Source organism: Apodemus sylvaticus, chromosome 13 (assembly GCF_947179515.1).
Source record: "Apodemus sylvaticus chromosome 13, mApoSyl1.1, whole genome shotgun sequence".
Lineage (NCBI taxonomy): Eukaryota > Metazoa > Chordata > Mammalia > Rodentia > Muridae > Apodemus > Apodemus sylvaticus.
In genome coordinates, this window is record NC_067484.1 from 29113080 (window position 1) to 29133979 (window position 20900).

The 20900-nt window shown below is 40.4% G+C and overlaps 1 protein-coding gene across 1 annotated transcript in view; it reads left to right on the top strand.

Moving 5' to 3' along the window:
• The first annotated feature begins 34 nt into the window (after positions 1 to 34).
• Positions 35 to 20900, top strand: part of Fam210a (family with sequence similarity 210 member A) — a 48303-nt gene continuing 27437 nt past the window's right edge. Inside the window, exon 1 of the mRNA XM_052155744.1 lies at positions 35 to 220. The gene's annotated coding sequence lies outside the window, so the exon portion shown is untranslated. The remainder of the gene's footprint in view (positions 221 to 20900) is intronic.

Below are 20900 nucleotides of genomic sequence, written 5' to 3' on the forward strand. Positions count from 1 at the left end.
GGTTCCTCGCGCGGCAGCGTGCCTCTAGCCCTGCGAGCGGGCACGGAGGGTCGGAGCACGTTGCTAGTGGGCGCGGCTGGCCTGGGCCGTGGAGGCCTAGTGTTTGCTCGAGTCTTGCGGTTCGGCACCCTGCCCTACGCTTGGCCGGGTCGCCCTGCTGAGGCAGGTCCTAACGGCCCGTGCGGCGGGATTCCGTGGAGACGTCTCCACATCCTGAGAGGTAGCCTGGGTCCATGTTTGCTGTGGGGCTTCGGGAGGGGGCTAGAGGGCACCTTCACCGCGGGCGTGTGTCTGACGGCAGCGGAACGCGCCGCTGACGACCTATCGCGGCCTCCCTCCTGACGGCGGGAGTCGTCAGCACTCCGGACCCTCCGCCGGGAGCAGTCGAAACTAGTCACCCCGGTCCCGGGTCCATCTGTAGTCCTGGCAAACCTCATTCCTCCTGGTGCTGTTTTACACCCTCTTGCGTTATGACCCTTAATGCCCTGCTCTTCCGTCCTTGCTAGTTGGAGTGTCCTTTGGAAAATGACTAACAGTTTTCACCTTTGGCTGACCACTTCTGATCGCCTTGTTTTTAGTCGTGCGGCACACTCAAGGGAGGCATACTGTTGCAGGCTTTCACCCCAAGATGAGGGTCAGAACGTAGAATCTACCTGTGGATTAAGATAGTTTACGCGCCAACACGTTTAACTTGCCTATCTCCCCTTCAAAGTTGTGCAAAACCACCATCAGATTTGCAATGTATTCTGACTTTTTCTTCAGCAAATTTGGTCCTTCCAAAACCGCTTTGAAAATAAGTTTTGGTAATCCACCTATTTGTTTGTAGGCAATTTCATTAACGTGATCGGGGGTGGGGTGAGATAGATTTGCAACATATCCTTCCCAGTACGATCGCTTGCAAATTGTGGAGATTAGCCCTTCCCAGGTCGTAGACCGGTTTATAAACCTTGAACTAAACGACTTCCTTTTAACAAGTATGACAGTATGACAAATCGATTTTAGATAACTGGGATTGTGTAATGTATTATATGCCATTATCCAATTTGAGAGTTAATTTCAGTTCAAATGCAAAAGGATTGGTCCTAGAGCCCCAAAGCTCTGTGTGCATATTGAAACACTGGAGTTTGTTGTATCCAATGATTGAAGTTAGGGGCATTGGGAGGGTGCCCCACCCCAGATAATTGCTGTTGTCACCCTAGAGAAAATAAACCTGATTTTGATTTTGACTTTAAAAATCTTTAACGACAGAATTTCAACATGTAACACAGGCTGGATTTAAACTCATGATCTTCCTACCTCTGCCCTCCCTAATGCAGGGATTACAGGCTCACCTGCCTTAAATCTTTCTCTTAATGGATTTAAACCTTAACTACGTGTTTATTCGATTTCCACAATGTACCGTTGTTATGAGTTCAAACTTTACATATAGGTAAAGATAGTCAAACTTTGTATCTTTGTCCGAGTGGTGTCTGACTCTCCAGAAATTCAGTTAAAACAATGATAGCTAATACTTTTCATATTTTTTAGTACCAAGCTAATGTTTCACACATCTCTTGCTCATTTTCTTGTGTAATCCAGTAGAGTAGTTAGGATTGTTTCAAATGAGAATTAAATTTGTTTGCCAAGGTCAGTCTGGTAAATAGTGGACCCAGGATTTGGTCCCTGGACCTCTATCAAACAGGGTCTAGACTGAAACAGGGTCAGAACTGAAAGTCGCTTGGCATGTAAATTTTCAAAAATATTTTCATAATTCTTAAACTTCCATTTACCATGTTGAGTGAAAATAGCTGGTTAAGGGTGTTGCTTTGCCAGTATATGAGTTTGACCCAGACTGTAACCATCATTTTCCTCAGGTTCATGAGGAAAATGACTGATTCTCTACTGACTGATTATCTACTGACTGATTCTCTAAGGGGGGGAGAGAGACCATTTAATTCATATTTTTTTTTAAAAATGTAACACAGAATTTATTTGAAACCATTTATAAAAAAGTGAATATGTTTCTTAAAGGAACACTTTTTTTTTCCAAAGATTTATTTTTTATGTATACAATGTTCTGCCTGTGTGCTTGCATACCAGAAGGGGGCACCAGATGGTTGTGAGTCACCAAGTGGTTGCAGGGAGTTGAACTCTGGACCTCTGGAAGAGCTGTCAATGTTCTTAACTTCTGAGCCATCCGTCTCTCTAGCCCCATAGGTGCGCTTTTAAGGTGTGGTTTTTTTTGTTGTTTTGTTTTGTTTTGTTTTTAAATTGAGTGTAGGTTTTGAAACATGATACTGTTTTTAAGAAGTAGATAAGATGCCCCAGTTTCTTCTTTGTTTTTATTTTTTGTTTGTTTTGTTTGTTTGTTTGTTTGTTTTGTTTTTTAGAGAGAGCATTTCTTTGTATAGTCCTGGCTGTCCTGGAATTCACTCTGTAGACCAGGCTGGCCTCGAACTCAGAAATTCGCCTGCCTCTGCCTCCCGAGTACTGGGATTAGAGGTGTGCACCACCACTGCCCGGCTGGTGGCCCAGCGTTCCTGTTCTTTGGCAACAGTGTAGAGCTTACATCTCCTTAAAGCACAAAAAGATTCTTTTAAAATTGCTTTCTTCTAGAGTGACAAGGGATATTGAATTGGGGAATCTATGTGTGGTGATTATAGTACCTAATATTTAATCAAATACTAATCACAGGGTTTATTAGAGCATTTTGAAGGTTGACTTTCAGGGTGATTATTGTCAATAACAACTTCTATCTTAACGTAGATGTAGTTATAAATGTTTTATTCTTGTGTCTAACTTTCCTGTTGGTTTTATATTGCTGGAAAAACCTGACCATATAGATTTTGCACTGAATGTTTCCGGAGGTGACACTTAAGAATACTTTTTATTGATGTAAAGTCATTGTCATTATGATGGATTCCAAAGACACTTTTTAAACTTCAGTGTGTCTTTATATCCTCTACCTGTTCTCCTCCTACCTGTCCCCTTCCTTTTTCTAGGATACTCCCATTTTGGCTTTGATGTCATACTCTTGTTTACATACATAGATGCATTTCTCTATAAAATCTAGAATCCACACATCAGCAAAACCACAGCAATATTGGTCTTACTTAGTCATATTTTACGTAACATAGTGATCTCCAGTTGTATCCAGTTCCTTGAAAACGGCAGTATTCTGTGTGTGTGTGTGAGTGAGTGAGTGAGTGAGTGTGTGTGTGTGTGTGTGTGTGTGTGTGTTGCATAGAGTGCAGGAAGACATATGAAAGTCAGAATATAGCCTTGGCAGTCAGCCCCTGCTTTCCACCTTGCTGGAGACATAGTCTCTGTCCTACCAGTGGCCTGAGCGTTTGGGGATTGTCCTGTGTTCACCCTTCTCATTGTAGGGTCACTGAGATTCAAGGTGGGCACCGAGGGGACCAGTTTTGCCTGAGTTCCACAAGTCTGACTCAGGTCATCACAAACATAGGCAGACACTTTACCCGCTGCGCAATCTTCCCAGTTTCATTCTATTAATATAAAAGTATTCTGTGTATGTGCCCCATTTCCCACATCCATTGATCTGTTAATTTATACTTAGAGTGTAACAGGAGTTCAGAGTTGGCCACTGTAAGTAGTGATTCAGTAAACACAAATGTGGAAGTATCCTGTAGTGTGTTGGCTTGTAGCTTTTGTTTTGGTGAGAGAGTGTGTGTGTGTGTGTATGTGTGTGTGAGAGAGAGAGACTGTGTACATACATGTTTACATTGTGTGCAGGTGAGCATGTTTGTGTGTGAATATGCATGTAGAATCCCAAGGTTTCTATTTTCATTGAGGCAGGGTCTCACTCATGTGAGTCTGGCTAGCCAGCTTGCTCTGAGGATCCCTCTCTCTGCCTTCCTTCAAGGATGCAATTACAGATGGCACACCATGCCCACCCAGCACTCACATAAGTTCCTGGTATCTGAGCTCCAGGCCTTACACAGACTCAGCCCTCATCCAACTCCAGTGTTTGTGTTTCTTTATTGAATTCCCTTTTCATATCCTGTACTGTCTTCCTTAGTTCATTCATCCTGCTGGATACTTATATTCTCTTTGAAATCATTATGTCATCTTTCATTTTGTTGAACATTCTTACAATCAATCTTTTGAATTGTTTGAGATTCCATATACATCACTCACAGTGGAATTCATTACTATAGAATGAATATGTTGTGAACTAGAAACGTTGCTTTGATTTTTCGAGTTTCTTATGTTTCTGCATTGAGGATTTTCTGGGATGGGGTCCATGATTAGGTGTTTGAATCATCCCAATTCTTTCAAGTTGAAGTGTTTTCCATATTCAAGTAGAGCTGGCTTGTAGTAAAATTGGGATGTACTCAACAGTATAGCTTGGCTAACTCCTCCACTCTGCTCAGGACATAGCCCAATCCCCAGCCCTACTCTAACATAGAATACTATGTGCAGGGAAAAACTGTAACTGATGAAAACACCCACTAAGAAAATGTAGTAATAGGCAATTAGACACAATAACGATACTCTGTTAACTCCAGTGACTCAGAGAACAAAGGAATGGCCACAGTGTTGTGCATAAGAGGTATTCCTTACTAAGGGAAGGAAAGGAGAGAAACAAGTGGTGTAAGATTGATGCTTAGCGTCAAAAAAGGGAGGAAAAATACCTGAAGGGAGAGAGAAGCCATACAGATCTTCCGTCTGTCCTCCTGACTTTTTTTGATTGTGTTTGTTTGTTTGTTTGTTTGTTTGTTTGTTTTCAAGCCTGGCTTTCCCACAGAGCATAGACTAGTCTGGGCTTATCCTAGCCTCGGTCTTCTGAAGGCAGGATTGTTTTAGTTTGTCTGACTGGATTCCTATTCTCAGTCTACCTTTAGTTGGAACTGCTTTATCTCCTCCTTTCATCTGCACAGCCTCTCCCTTCAGTTACAGGATCAAAATCCCGTGGGAGGTGGGCCTTTGGGTACACAGTAGCTTATTGATTTCATTAATGAGTTGGAAGGCTGCTCCACTGTGGACTGTTCTCTTGCTGGGATCTTGACTGTGTAATGGAGAGAGGAGACTAACCAGCAGCACGCATTCATCGCATTCATCCCTCTCCTGCTGCCTTTCTCAGTAGTCAGCTAGGATCCCAGGAGTGTAGCCTCCTCCCGCCCCAGGGTTTTCCTCCTTGTCACCATAATTCCCTGGCTTTTAACTGAAGGTAGAACTCCATGATGGGGAAGACTTTGCAATGACGATGGTCTAGAAGAAGTAACAGAGATGTTGACAGTCATGGCCGTGAAAGAGTCCACGGTGGGATATAGCTGTTGGTAATGCCCGTGGAGATGTGTGAAGTCTTTACAAAGCAGCGTGGCTGGGGTGTGTCATGGGGTGATATTACTAAAGATAAGAAAAAATAAAATCTTCAGTCCTGATTATTTCTTTCAAAATAAATCTTTTTTTTTTTTTTTTTTTTTTTTTGGTTTTGGTTTTTTGGATTTGGTTTTTCGAGACAGGGTTTCTTTGGTTTCTCTGTATAGCCCTGGCTGTCCTGGAACTCACTCTGTAAACCAGGCTGGCCTCGAACTCAGAAATCCACCTGCCTCTGCCTCCCAGAGTGCTGGGATCACAGGCGTGCGACACCACCGCCCAGCTTCAAAATCTTAACATGAAAGTAAGAACCTCTGATTTTTAGCTTCTAAAAGTACCATTCCTACTTTAGAGAACTTAAGTTTTCTTTTTTGAACATACCAAATAACTTTGAAATGTGATATTCTAATGCATTGGCCCCTGCTCATTTTCATACAAATTGATTAACCTTTGTATTATCAAAAGACACAATGGTATTTTTTTATGTTTGTTTGGTTTTGTTGTTGTTGTTGTTTGGGTTTGTTTTTTTTGGGGGGGTGTTTTTTTGCTCTGTCATCTAATTCAAAATAGATTTTTGTCTGACCTCCATACCCTTTCTTTTAAACAAACTTTGGATAGTAGATTTCTAAACATTCTTTCCTTTTTCTTCACAATATCTACAACATAGTTAGACTAGCTTTAAAACTAAAATCATTCTATAAGCACTGATGAAATTCAAAATTTAGACAACAGGTGGAATTAATATTCAAAATAATCTTTAGTTAACTCGTATATAAAAGACTTCAAATCATAAATGTTGCTTAAAGAGTCTAGCAACTTGAATAGGAAAAAAGAAACAGATGGAAATGTTGTGTGTTTTGGAGCACCACAGAGTAGGTGAAAGCTTTTCTCACTCCTAGCTTTACCAGTGAATTACTTTCTGCTTCAGATAGTGAAATGGACTTAAGTTGGCTCTAACAGTAACAGTAACAAAGAGTTTAAAGACAAGGAAATACTTCATGTTCTAGAGCTCCAGTTCTGCCTTGCCCATGCTAGGTTGGCTCCAAGGCAGGACACTGAAAAGTTGACAAGATCTCTGTAGTCTTTTTTGTGTGTGTTTGGTTGAGAAATAAGGCCCCACAAACTCCAGTAAAGTGTCCTCTCACAAGTCCACTCTGAACCAGTAACAGTCATCCCATGTTAATACCCAGTTATGTATTCAGTTATAACTCTGCTTGGACAGAGCTCCAGAGTACAGTCACACCAATAACCAGTGGACTTTTTATTCCACACACACTGTGTGTGTAGTAATTTGCAAGGATCTTTCCATGCACTCTGTCAGTTCCAGAGATCAAACGTGGATCATCAGGCTTGGCGGCACGTGCCCTTAGGATTCATCTTGCAGGTCCCCCACCCCCATGTGAAGTTTTCATCAGAGCTGGAGAAAGTAAATAAAAAAATGGGGCTTCTAAGAGTAAAAGGGGTTTTGAGTTGGCAACTAATAGTGTCAGTTACATTGACTAACCAAGTAGTTCAGTTAACATAGTTACCTATTTTAGTTTTTAGTTGTTCTCTGAAGTTTTGCTGTTTATAATAGCTTCAGGAATCTGCGATTTTTTTTTTTTATTGTAATGCTGAAATGTTTGGTACTTTTAGTCACTAGTCAGGACAAGTGTTGAGTAGCCTGCCTGTGAATAGCACTAGTCTTATTGAACATAGTGAGTGTAGACCAGTGCCATTGTTCCAGGAAACTACTACACAGAGCTGCTCTAAGTTCTTCAGGTGAAACGTGTGTCTAAATGTTTAGCCACAGATGGACACACACAGACCAAAACAAAACAAACAACCCTTATACTGGGTTTTATTAGTGACTATATGACTAGGAATTTATCCCATTTGAGAGGTAGAGGTTATTCATGAGATAATGCGATGTTTGTGGTAATAACAACTTTTAAAGTAACTGGGCTTTTTAAAGCCCCCTTTTCCTTGAAAGAGTCCAAAACTGTCTTTATTATCCAGCTCTTGCAGATAACATTTTGGTATTGGCCCTTGAAGTCTGAAGTAGAGCTGTTGTAGTGTGATTTTGTAGGGTGTAGAGCCATGGTAATGGCCCTCCCACACTTGCTTTCCTGAAACCCTCCTGTGTTCTTGTATCATCTTAGGACTCTGTATGCTGACACATTCACAGAGAATTAGAACTACATAACTGAGTAGTCAGGGCCATAAGATACTTGCTAATGTTGTAATTCTACTTATAGATACTATTTAAAGATTTTTATAGATGGGCAAATTTTATGTAATAGAATGCTGTTTACAATGCATTAAAATTGGAAACTCAAGTTTATAAGAATAAGTAATTGATTAAATCAGTTCTGGGTTTTCAAAATGAAGAAATTTCTTATCTACTCAGGCTGATAATTTGAGTAACTTTTTATATATAAACAGACTAATAGTAAATAATATGCCATATCATGCAATACAGAAAACAGTAACCCGAAATTTTAAATTCAAGTCATTCTGTTTTGTTGTCAGCAGGTTCCTGTGTACAAAACTCAAAGGGTAAAGACCAAGTGGTTAGATAATTGTTTAGGACAGATCTCTACAAATAAAATATAGTCTCAGGAACTAGCCAGTTCAGTTCACTTCCCCCATTCTGCTATATTTTTATCTGAATATTGCTTTTAACATAGTATTCATAATTTCAGGTTGTTCCTTGCAAATTCAAAGTCTCTTGTAATCCTTTAATGCTAGCTTTAATTCTCATCTCCCTTTGTTATGGTTGGAGTATGAAATGTCCCCCATGGGTGCTGCATGCTTGCTGCCCAGCAGGTGGTGCTGTTTTGGGAAGGTAGTGAACACCTTCCAGTAAAAATAGGTCATTGTGAAAAGGCCTTTGACAGTTGTGCCTGGTCCCCATGCCCTCTTTCTTTGCTTCCTGTGTACCGTAGGTAAAGTCTTTCATATGCTCCTATTGCCATGTCGTTTTGCCTCTCCATGGTGTGAAAATCAATGGCTCCGAGAACTATAAGTAAATTTCTGCAGCTATAAGCCAAAAATAGCACATTGAAAGGGATCTTCCCTATGCATTCTCTGTACCTTTCCACCTGCCATTTCTGCCTGAATCAAAAGTAACCACTGGCTTTATCTCCACTGAGTCTAAGTTGTTCTCCTAAACATATCTTGGGTGATCATCACATGATCATCACGTGATCACTAGAGTTCACACCATTTTCTTATTTTCCTCTATTTTTTCCTTCCTTAATATCAAGTAGGCTTATAACTCATACTTGATAAGTATTTTTCATATCATGGCATACTTGCCTTTCATAACTAAATTGAAGGCAGTGACCATATTTTACACATTTGTTCTTCATGTCAAAGGGTTACAGCTCTGTATACTGTCCAGTGCTTGGTGAATAAACACACGTTAATTCAGTTTAGTTTCATGACTTTTCCTGGGGAGACATAAGCAAATACCTAAAGTGAGGACAAAGAAATGGGGGCCTCCAACTGTCTGAGTCGGAAGAGCTTTCTCCCTCTAGGAATGAATCTTTTATCCATAAATTAAATAGCCACAGGACATCTTATGACTATTTTATTTTGGTATAAGAGGCTCAACAGAAAACAGTGTGCTCTGGTCCATAGACCTGGAAGGGCTACAGGAGTGACTCTTAAGCAGTATGAAGCAATAGGAGATGCTTACTAAGTATTTCAGGGTATTTTGCTGTAGTGACTTAAAGCAGTAGAGGGCTCTACTGTAGGAGGTAGATAGAGGTAGGACAGCAGCCTCGGACTGCAGGACAGGAAAGCAGCAGGGCTGCTGCTTCGGCCTAGGATTCCATCTGCTCACCTGTACCTGCTCACCTGTACCAGCTCGTATTACGTCAACATGATATAAGCTAGAGTCATGAGAGAGGAGGGGCCTCAATTAAGAAAGTGCTTGCATAAGATCCAGTTGGAGGCAAACTTGTGAGGCATTTTCTTAATTAGATGTAGAGAGCCCACTCAGCCCATTGTAGATGGTTCCATCCCTGGACTGGTGGTCCTGGGTTCAATAAGAAATGAGGTTGAACAAACAAGTGATCAGCACCCTCCATGACCTTGGCTTCAACTCCTGCCTCCAGGTCCCAGCCCTGTTTGAATTCCTGTCCTGACTTCCTTAAGTTATGATCTATGATCTCGAAGTGTGAGCCAAAAAAACCATTTTTCCCAAATTTGCTGATGGAGGACATTACCCAAGTATTTTCAGGAACCAGGGATATGTTTGTACTAATTCATTTCAGACATATTCAGATTTTACATGCAGACACATGGTATCAATTATAGTTTAAGAAATGCTGTAAAGTTAAAAAGACCTTAAAGCAGTGGTCAGGAAGAGGCAGACTAAGGAATATATCATGATAATGTGAATAAAAATACTATGCAAAGTGACGTTCTTACCCTTTGTCCTAGTCAGGGTTTTATTGCTGTGAAGAGACACCATGACTAAGGCAACTCTTTTTTTTTTTTTTTAAGATTTATTTATTATATGTAAGTGTACTGTAGCTGTCTTCAGACACACCAGAAGAGGGCATCAGATCTCTTTACAGATGGTTGTGAACCACCATGTGGTTTCTGGGATGTGAACTCAGAACCTTCTGAAGAGCAGTCAGTGCTCTTAACCGCTGAGCCCTCTCTCTAGCCCTAAGGCAATTCTTATAAAGGCAGACATTAATTGGGTTCTAGATCTTGATCCAAAAGCAACCAGGAGGAGACTGCATTTCATATTGGGCAGAGCCTGAGCATAGGAGATCCTCAAAGCCCATTCCCACAGTTACACACTTCCTCCAGCAAGGCCACACCTCTTAATATAGACACTTCCCATGGGCATACACTTGAGTTTATGGGGGGTCAAACCTATTCAAACCATCTCATTCTACTCCCTGCTCCCCCGCACCCCCATAGCCGTAACATAATGCAAAGTGCTTTTGGTCCAATTTCAAAAGTCCCCATAGTCTATCACAGTCTCAACAATGTTTGAAGGTCCAAAGTTCAAAGTCGTTGCTGAGAGATTTATGCTATCTCTTAACTATAATCTCCTATAAAATCAAGATCAAAAAGCAGATCACGTATTTCCAACATCACAGTACATTACCATTCCAAACGTAGGGAAAGGAGCACAGTGAGGAAATACTGAACCAAAGCAAGACCAAAAACCAGCTGGGCAAACTCCAAACTCCACATCTCTGACTGATGTCAAAGCGCTCTTCAGATCTCCAGCTCCGTTCAGCTTTGTTGACTGCTGCACATTCCTTCTCTTGGGCTGGTTCCACTCCCTGTTAGCAGCTGGCCTTGGCAGGTATCCCAAGCTCCGCATTTCCTAACAGCGCGGGGTCTCCAAGGCAACTTTAAGTTTACAGCTTCATGCAGTGGCCTCTATGGTCCTCCATGCAGGGACACCCCAGCCAACACATCTGGCCTCTCTGATTTTCCTTAAGTAGCAGAGGGTGATTCCATAACCCTTTCTATTCTTGACTCTTAAACCTAGAGCCATGTTGCCAAAGCTGGCAGGTTTTTCTGCTTGCTGGGACTGGAACGTAGCCCTTTGTTCAATTACATCTCCACTTTTCTGTTTTCCAAGGTTTCCTTCACTGCCTAAGCTTGGCTGTCCTGGAACTTGCTCTGTAGATCCAACTGACCTTGAACTCAGAAATAAGTTCAATGCATGTCTGTCTGAGTACTAGGATTAAAAGCGTGTATCACCCTGTCTTGGCCTAAGCTGTTCTTTACTAAATCTTTATAATAGAAGCATTACCACTGTCCATCAAGATCTGGATTGAAAGCATGTGTTGATCCAGATCAAAAGCATGTAACATCCCACATCAAGATCTGTATCCAAGATCTGTGTCTTCCAGACTCAAGATTCGGATCACGGGCATGTTGGCTTCTTGCCTCAATATCTGGTTCACGTGTGTGCCCTCCATTTCTAGATTGTAGTTCATTCCAGTTATGGTCAGGTTGATAACCAAAATTAGCCATCATAATCTACCCCTTGTCAACTTGACACATACTTCCTTATATCCAAATGAAACATGATATAGCTTTCCCATACAACCACAAAGGCTTTGTAAATTTAGAATAGATGGCAAAGTCCGTTGGGGAATATCCTCTTCACTAGATGGAAGCTTAACTTGTTGGGAATTCCCCAAGGTTACCACTCCTTTAATTCCCTTTCATATCTTTAATCTGTTATCTCCTAGATCACAGGATTTAGCTACTTTTCCATTTCTTGCCCAATGCTGACTTTGTCTAGGCATAAAATCACCACACATGGTTTATACATTTGGGGATCAAATGTAGGGGTGGGTTTTGGTTTGGTTTGAGACAGTATTTCTCTGGGTAGCTCTGGCAATCCTGGAACATGCTCTGTAGACTTGGCTAGCCTCAAACTCAAGAGATCCTCCTGCCTGTGCCTCCCAAGCTTTATTCTACTTTATTGAGGTTTCTTCATAGTGACTTCTAGAGTGTCTGCACCACTTTGCACCCCACCAACAGTCAATGTGGGTCCTTTTTGGCACAGCCTGCCAGTATGTGCTGTCACTGTTTTGATCTTGGCCATGTTGACTGTGGTGAGATGAAATCTCAACCTTATTTATATTTTCCTTTCCCTGATTGTTAAGAATAATGAATATTTTTGAGCTTTTTCATAGCCATTTTTATTTCTTTTTTTATTCGATATATTCTTTATTTACATTTCAAATGATTTCTTCTTTTCTGGCTCCCCACTCCCCCGAAAGTCCCATAAGCCCCTTCCCTCCCCCTTATTCCCCCTTCCCACTTCCCTGTTTTGGTATTCCCCTATACTGCTGCACTGAGTCTTTCCAGAACCAGAGGCCACTCCTCCGTTCTTCCTGGACATCATTTAATATGTGGATTATGTCTTGGGTATTCATAATATCCACTTATCAGTGAGTGCATACCATGATTGATCTTTTGAGACTGGGTTACCTTACTTAGTATGATGTTCTCCAGTTCCATCCATTTGTCTAAGAATTTCATGAATTCATTGTTTCTAATGGCTGAATAGTACTCCATTGTGTAAATATACCACATTTTTTGTATTCCTCCTTTGAGGGACACCTGGGTTCTTTCCAGCTTCTGGCTACTACAAATAGGACTGCTATGAACATAGTGGAGCATGTGTCCTTATTGCATGTCGGGGAATCTTCTGGGTATATGCCCAGGAATGGTATAGCAGGGTCCTCCGGAAGTGTCATGCCCAGATTTCTGAGGAAACACCAGACTGATTTCCAAAGTGGTTGTACCATCTTGCAGTCCCACCAGCAGTGGAGGAGTGTTCCTCCTTCTTCACATCTTCACCAACACCTGCTGTCTCCTGACTGGTGTGAGGTGAAATCTCAGGGTTGTTTTGATTTGCATTTCCCTAATGATTAATGATGTTGAACATTTCTTAAGGTGCTTCTCAGCCATCGGAAGTTCTTCATGTGAAAATTCTTTGTTTAGCTCTGTACCCCACTTTTTAATGGGGTTATTTGGTTCTCTGGGTTCTACCTTATTGTGTTCTTTGTATATATTAGATATTAGCCCTCTGTCAGATTTAGGGTTGGTGAAGATCCTTTCCCAATCTGTTGGTTAACGTTTTTTCCTTTTGACAGTGTCCTTTGCCTTACAGAAGCTTTGTAGTTTTATGAGGTCCCATTTGTCAATTCTTGATCTTAGGGCATAAGCTATTGGTGTTCTGCTCAGGAACCTTTCCCTGTGCCCATGTCCTCAAGGGTCTTCCCCAGTTTCTTTTCTATTAGTTTCAGTGTGTCAGGTTTTATGTGGAGGTCCTTGATCCACTTGGAGTTGAGCTTGGTACAAGGAGATAAGAATGGATCGATTCGCATTCTTTTGCATGCTGACCTCCAATTGAACCAGCACCATTTGTTGAAAAGGCTTTTTTCCACTGAATGCTTTCAGCTCCTTTGTCGAAGATCAAGTGACCATAGGTGTGTGGGTTCATTTCTAGGTCTTTAATCCTTATTCCATTGACCCGCTTGCCTGACATTGTACCAATACCGTGCAGTTTTTATCACTATTGCTCTGTAGTAATGTTTGAGGCCTGGGATACTGATTCTCCAAGAAGTTCTTTTACTGTTGAGAATAGTTTTAGCTATCCTGGGTTTTTTGTTATTCCAGATGAATTTGAGAATTGCTCTTTCTATCTCTATGGAGAACTGAGTTGGAATTTTGATGGGGATTGCATTGAATCTGTAGATTGCTTTTGGCAAGATGGCCATTTTAACTATATTAATCCTGCCAATCCACGAGCATGGAAGATTTTTCCATTTTCTGAGGTCTTCTTCGATTTCCTTCTTCAGAGATCTGAAGTTCTTGTCTTATAGGTCTTTCACTTGTTTGGTTAGAGTCACCCAAAGATACTTTATGCTGTTTGTGGCTATTGTGAAGAGTGTCATTTCACTAATTTCTTTTTCAGTCTGCTTATCCTTTGAGTATAGAAAGGCTACTGATTTGCTTGAGTTGAGTTTGTGACCAGCCACTTTGCTGAAGTTGTTTATCAGCTGTAGGAGTTCTCTGGTGGAGTTTTTTGGGGTCGCTTAAGTATACTATCATATCATCTGCAAATAGTGACAGTTTGACTTCTTCCTTTCCAATTTGTATCCCTTTGACCTCCTTATGTTGTCTAATTGCTCTAGCTAGGACTTCAAGAACTATAGTGAAAAGATATGGAGAGAGGGGGGCAGCCCTGTCTAGTCCCTGATTTTAATTGGATTGCTTCAAGTTTCTCTCCATTTAGTTTGATGTTGGCTACTGGTTTGCTGTATATTGCTTTTACTATTTTTAGACATGGGCCTTGAATTCCTGTCCTTTCCAAGACTTTTAGCATGAAAGGATGCTGAATTTTATCAAATTCTTTTCAGCATCTAATGAAATGATCATGTGGTTTTTTTTCTTTGAGTTTGTTTATGTAGTGGATAGCATTGATGGATTTCTGTATATTGAACCATCCCTGCATCCCTGGGATGAAGCCTACTTGATCATGGTGGATGATCATTTTGATGTGTTCTTGGATTCGGCGGGCAAGAATTATATTGAGTATTTTTGCATCGATATTCATAAGGGAAAATGACCTGAAATTCTCTTTCCTTGTTGGATCTTTGTGTGGTTTTAGTATCAGCATAATTGTGGCTTCGTAGAACGAGTTGGGTAGTGTTCCTTCTGTTTCTATTTTGTGGAATAGTTTGAAGAGTATTGGTGTTAGCTCTTCTTTGAAGGTCTGATAGAATTCTGCACTAAAACCATCTGGTCCTGTGCCTTTTTTGGTCGGAAGACTTTCTATGACCCCTTCTATTTCTTTAGGGGTTATGGGTTTGTTTAGATAATCTATTTCATCCTGGTTTAATTTTGGTATTTGGTATCTGTCTTAAGAAATTGTCTATTTCCTCCAGATTCTCCAGTTGTGTTGAGTACAGACTTTTGTAGTAGGATCTGATTTTTTTAATTTCCTCAGTTTCTGTTGTTATATCTCCCTTTTCATTTCTAATTTTGTTAATTTGGATACTGTCCCTGTGCCCTTTGGTTAGTCTGGCTAAGGGTTTATCTATCTTGTTGATTTTTTTCAAAGAATCAGCTCCTGGTTTGTTGAATCTTTGTATGGTTCTCTTAGTTTCTACTTGATTCATTTCAGCCCTGAGTTTGATGATTTCCTGTCTTCTATTACTCCTGGGTGAATTAGCTTCTTTTTGTTCCAGGGCTTTCAGTTGTTCCGTTAAGCTTCTAGTGTATGCTCTCTCCAATTTCTTTTTGGAGGCACTCAAAACTATGAGTTTTCCTCTTAGCACTGCTTTCATTGTGTCCCATAGATTTGGGTATGCCGTGCCTTCATTTTCATTAAATTCTAAACAATCATTGATTTCTTTCTTTATTTCTTCTTGACCAAGGTATCATTGAGTAGAGTATTGTTCCTTTTCCATGTGTATGTGGGCTTTATGTTGTTTTTATTGTTATTAAAGACCACTTTTACTCCATAGTGACCTGATAGGAGACATGGGATTATTTCGATCTTCTTATATTTGTTGAGTTCAGTCTTGTGACCAATTATATGATCGATTTTGGAGAAGGTACCATGAGGTGCTGAGAAAAAGATATATTCTTTTGCTTTGGGATGAAAAGTTTATATATATATATGTGTGTGTGTGTGTTTATATATATATATATGTTTATATATATATATATATATGTTAGGTGCAATGTGTGCTTTGAGCTTTAGTAAAGTTTCTTTTATGAATGAGGGTGCCCTTGCATTTGGAGCATAGATGTTCAGGATTAAGAGTTTTTCTTGTTGGATTTTTCCTTTGACCAGCAAGAAGTGTCCTTCCATGTCTCTTTTGATGACATTAGGTTGGAAGTCAATTTTATCTGATATTAGAATGGCAACTCCGGCTTGTTTCCTGAGACCATTTGCTTGTAGAATTGTCTTCCAGCCTTTTACTCTAAGATAGTTTTTACCTTTGATGCTGAGGTGTGTTTACTGTATGCAGCAAAATGTAGGGTCCTGTTTACATATCCAGTCTATTAGTCTATGTCTTTTTATTGGGGAATTGAGTCCATTGATGTTAAGAGATATTAAGGAGTATTGGTTATTGCTTCCTATCATTTTTGATGTTAATTTTATACTTGTGTGGTTATCTTCTTTTGGGTTTGATGAAAGAAGTTTAATATCCTGCTTTTTCCAGGTTATAGTTTCCCTCGTTGTAGTGTTATTTTCCCCCCTATTATCCTTTGTAGGGCTGGGTTTGTGGAAAGATATTGTGTAAATTTGGTTTTGTCATGGAATATCTTGGTTTCTCCATCTATAGTGATTGAGAGTTTCACTGGGTATAGTAGTCTTGGCTGGCATTTGTGTTCTCTTAGAGTCTGCATGAGCTCTGCCCAGGATCTTCTAGCTTTCATGGTCTCTGGTGAGAAGTCTGGTGTAATTCTGATAGGTCTTCCTTTATATGTTACTTGCCCTTTTTCTCTTACTGCCTTAAGTATTCTTTCTTTGTTTAGTACATTTGGGGTTTTGATTATTATGTGACAGGAGGTATTTCTGTTCTGGTCCATTCTGTTTGGAGTTCTGTAGGATTCTTGTATATTCATGGGCATCTCTCTCTTTAGGTTAGGGAAGTTTTCTTCCATGATTTTGTTAAAGATATTTGCTGGCCCTTTAAGTTGTAAATTCTCTACTCTCATCAATGCCTATAATCCTTAGGTTTTGCTTTCTCATTGTGTCCTGGATTTCCTGGATGTTTTGGGTTACAAGCTTTTTGCATTTTGCATTTTCTTTGACTGTTGAGTCCATGGTTTCTATGGTATCTTCGGCATCTGAGATTCTTTCTTCTATTTCTTGTATTCTGTTGTTGATATTTGCATCTATGGCCCCTGATTTCTTCCCAAGGTTTTCTATTGTTTTATTCCATAGCTGCCTGCAGCTACTACAAACTGGGTTGCTGGAACAGAAGCTGAGGGATAGATGGGGAAGGGGCGAAAAGAAGGAGGGCCAGGACAATATTCTACTGATTGAGGCCCCAGCTTTAATGGTGGTCAGACCTTTTAACAGTTTGGGCAAGCCCTTCCCCCCAGACTCCGGGCTGAGTTCCAGCGGAAGTCCTCTAGATTCTCCTGGTGGTCCTTGTCTGGACTGCTCAGGCTGCTGGTTGGGTCACCTGCATAATTCAGGAATTTGTAGACCTTGGAGGAACAATGAGCTTAACCTTCACTCTGAGCTTCTCCACCCTAGGATAAAAATTCCTGCTGTAACCTACTTGTCCTAATGAAGCCAGGGATTGTCCTTGGCTAATATCAAGTTCCTACTATGTAGTATGACTCCCCAATACTGCTCTGTACATTCTATGTCCAAAGTTGTCTCCCTTTGTGATTTCTTAGTTGTTTCTACTTCTGTTTTTAGATCCTGGAAGTTTTGCTCAGTTCCTTCAGTTGCTTGTTTGTGTTTTCCTCTAATTCTTTGAGAGATTTTTGTGTTTCCTCTTTCATGACTTCTGCCTTTTGATCAAAGTTCTCCTGTATTTCTTTAAGTGATTTTTGCATTTCCTCCTTATTGGCTACTAACTAATGACCCATATTCTCCTGAATTTCTTTAAGTGATTTTTGTGTTTCCCTTGTAAGGGCTTCTAGCTTTTGATCATTTTTCTCCTGAATTTCTTTAACAGATTTATTTATGTCCTTAATGTGTGCCTCTAACAGCATCCTGACCAGTGATTTTAAATCCAACTCTTTTTTTTTCTGGTGTGTTGGGGTATCCAGGACTTGCTGTTGTTGGAGAATTGAGTTCAGATGCTGCCATAATGCCTTGGTTTCTGTCAGTAACGTTCCTACGTTTGCCTTTAGCAATCTAGTTCTCACTGGTGTTAGATGGTCTTATTGTCACTTGCTGGTGCTTCAACCTCCTGTGGACCTTTAAGGCTATTTCCATGACACTGGGTGACTGGGTTTCCTCTGGCACAGATTGCTGATGTGCTGCCTTCCTCTTTTGTGCCTTTGGAGCCCTGCTGAGTCTTGCCTCAAGCAATGTTATACTTGGTTAGTCTCTGAACCAGGTGTTCCCAGACTGCTCTGTCATGGAGCAAAGATGGCATAGGATAGTCACTCCCTCTGTTGATCCTCACATAGGACACAGGCCCCACGACAGGCTGGCTGGCAGATGAACCGCCTATGTGCTCAAGTCCTGGGCACAGGCAGATCCCTGGTGGTTTGCACCCCTAGAGATCTTAAGCTCGGGATAATACAGTACCTAGTGATGCTTTTCTGCCCCGGCAGGCAGCAAAGATTGCCATTTTTATGTCTTACACTTAGAATTTTGTGCCTGCTAGTCTGACAGCTTTGCTACCTGCTTAATCCTGTTGGCTTGTTCTTCACATGGGATCTCTTTGAATGGCCCAGTCTAGTCTGGTTGGTTTTTGTATAAGATGCTATTAGATGAAAGCAACATGTCAAGTTTGAATTGTCTTCTCATAGAAGATCCTCGTTCTTTTCTCTCCAGTGTTTATTTTGGTACCTGTATTAAGAATCAGACGGCCATAGATATGAAGGTTTTATTTCTGGCCTCTATTTTGTTCCATTTAGTTTTGTGGCTTGTTTCTTTTAGGCATTTGTTTAAGTTTGTTTGTTTGTTTGTTTTATATGAGTATTTTGCCTGTGTGTATGTATATAGACATATGTGCCTAGTTCCCATAGAAGCCAGAGGATGTGAGAATCCCCGGAACTGGTGTCAAGGTCCAGGAGTCACCATACAAACTTACACCAATCTCAGTCAGACAAGGATAGTTTATTGAATACATACCCTAAGACTGATTGTTCAGAGACTGAGCTCAGACTCGGGAGCTGAAAGCTACAACCCCAAATGTTTTTCAGGGTCAGTTCATATAGACAAAACAAAACAAGAGTGCTGACTGCTCATCCGAAGGTCCTGAGTTCAAATCCCAGCAACCACACGGTGGCTCACAACCATTCATAACAAGATCTGAAGCACTCTTCTGGTGTGTCGGAAGACAGCTACAGTGTACTTACATATAATAAATAAATAACTCTAAAAAGAAAAAAGATTAACAAACCTCATAACATAATAGGGTATGTGGTCAGCATGACCCTGCTCTGAATTAAGCTACCTTTCTGTGTCAGTAACAGTGTGAAATCACAGGTAGGCTTAGAACAAAATGGCTACAAACTATGTATACTAGGGAGGCAGGCTTCAGCAACTAGAATGACAAACAGCTGAGTTGCCCTGTGGGTTTTGGGAACCGAACCTTGGGTGCTCTGTAAGACCAATCCCTGAGGCACCTCTCCAGTCTCATGGGTGTCTGACTTTTAATGAAAGGATCAAGCTGTTCTGATTAATGCAGCTCTGTGTTATTCCAACTCTCCTTCTGTTGAGTATCACAGTTCCTGTTTTGGATCTTACATGTTTGCTTATGAATTTTAGGATTGTACTTGAGAGCATTTAGCAGGGAAATATTGGGCTTTTTTTAAAAATAGAGATTCCACTAAATTGTTTTAAGTGCTGTAGAGATTTTAACAGTGGTAATTCTGCTGGTCCTTGATAGAAGTCTTTTCTTTTGGTATGTGTTTTTAATTTCTTTCATTAAAAGTTTTATAAGTATAAAAGCTTTTGTTTTTCTTCCTTCATTAAATATATTCTCAAGTTGTTTGTGGATTGTTTAGAAATATTTTAATTTTAATTTTTTCATACAATATATTCTGAGCACAGTTTCCCTTCCTGTAGCTCTTCCATATTCTCTCCACCTCTCTCCACACCCAGCTCCCCAGTCTTTCTCTCCCTGCAGCTAGCTACATCTCTTGGGGGAGGAAGACAGGCAAGCAAACAAACAAACCACCTGGGCAGTGGTGGGGCACACCTTTGATCCCAGCACTCAAGAGGCAGAGGCAGGCACTTCTCACATTTCAAGGACAGCTAAGGCTGTACAGAGAAACCCTGTCTCGTAAACACAAACCAGAATAAAGAATAAAAAGAACAAAGAGAAGGCAGAAGAAAAACAGAGATAAATAGACCTGTGTGCGCATGCGCGCGCACACACACACAGACACACACACACTAGAAAAAGGGTAGTCTGGCTAATCTTAAGTGATACTACATTGGACAAAACTAATTTTTTCTTTGCAAACAAATGTCATTTGAAGACAGCTTCTTGGTTAGGGACACCAGCTCATGCTCATGTCCCTCTCTCTCAGAGCTGGGACTTCATCTGGCTGGATCCTGTACAGTCCGTGTGAGAGTATGTGTGTCAGTCTGGTTGTTTTTGGAAGACTCTGTTTCCTTCGTTCTGTCCTCTGCCCTTTATAACCCTTCAGCCTCCACTACTCCCTGAGTCTGTGTAGATTACATTTATTGATTTACACAAGTTGAACCATCTGTGTACCTCTGGAGCAAAAACTACTTGGTCATTGTAGATAATCACTTTGATATGTTCTTAGATTCTGTTAACAAATACTTTATTAATCTATTTTGAATCCATTTTCATAAGGTATATTGTTCTATAGTTTTTTTTTTCTCTATTAAGGCATTCTGTGGTTCATTTATTTGGGTAATTGTAGTCTTGTAAAAAGAATTAGGCAGGGTTCCTTCAGCTTCTACTTTAAGGGATAATTTGAGTAGTATTGGTATTAATTATTCTTTGGTCCTAGCTGACTCTATCTAGTCCTGAACTTTCTTTAGTTTAGTTGTGAGACTCTTTTTTTTTTTTTTTTTTTTTTAATATTTATTTATTTATTATATGTAAGTACACTGTAGGTGTCAGATCTCTTTATGGATGGTTGTGAGCCACCATGTGGATGCTGGGATTCGAACTCATGACCTTTCGAAGAGCAGTCAGTGCTCTTACCCACTGAGCCATCTCTCCAGCCCCCTAGTTGTGAGACTCTTAATTACAGCTACTTCACCAGAGATTATGGGTCTGTTTAATTTGCTTATCTGATTTTAATTTAACTTTGGTAGGTCTTATATGTCAAGAAATATATTCATTTATTTTAGGTTTTCCAGTTTGGTTGAGTACAGATTTTTTTTAAAAAAAGTATGTTCT